Raw genomic sequence first — 649 nt, 5'->3', positions numbered from 1 at the left:
CTTTAATATAATTATTATACTTTAATTTTTATTATTATACTTTAATATTATCATTATACTTTAAGTTTTAAGTATTATATTTAGGTATTAAGTTCCTGTTAATAAATAGAAGAAGAAAAGCGCTAATTGAATCACCTGTGGGTTTAAAGACCAACATCAAAGCTACAATTTTGGAGAACAGCCAACTGCTCCTTTGTTCTGTAATTCACTTGTACTCACTGCTTAAGGGAGTTGGCTCCATTTCTAAATAAATTAAATAGAGATAACCCAAGGATTAGATGAATGTAAGTCCAGCTATGCAGGACATCATTTGCCACCTTAGTGCGCAATAAGAACTAAGAAGTTGGACTCTGGATTAGTGTATGGGATTTCTTTTAGCTTTTTCTAACTAGAATCAAGAAAGATGAGATATTTTATTGTTCTAAACCTTTACTTCAGCCAAGTATGGTGCTCTGGCACTTCTCAACCCCACTCCCACTGCCTCCATGTTCAAGACCATGAAAGAAGAGGGAATTTCCTCTCCAAGTAGATGTCCATCTTCTACATCATTTTTTCCTACATCTGATAGATACACTCTAGCAGAACTCCAGTAGCATATTTCACCCAACCTACAAAGGTGTATTTGTCTGCACCAAGTCCTGCTGGTGAT

The sequence above is a fragment of the Rhinopithecus bieti genome, unplaced genomic scaffold (assembly GCF_001698545.2).
Source record: "Rhinopithecus bieti isolate Rb0 unplaced genomic scaffold, ASM169854v2 scaffold_27016, whole genome shotgun sequence".
In the NCBI taxonomy this organism is placed as follows: Eukaryota; Metazoa; Chordata; class Mammalia; order Primates; family Cercopithecidae; genus Rhinopithecus; species Rhinopithecus bieti.
Note: the sequence above shows the minus strand (reverse complement) of the source record.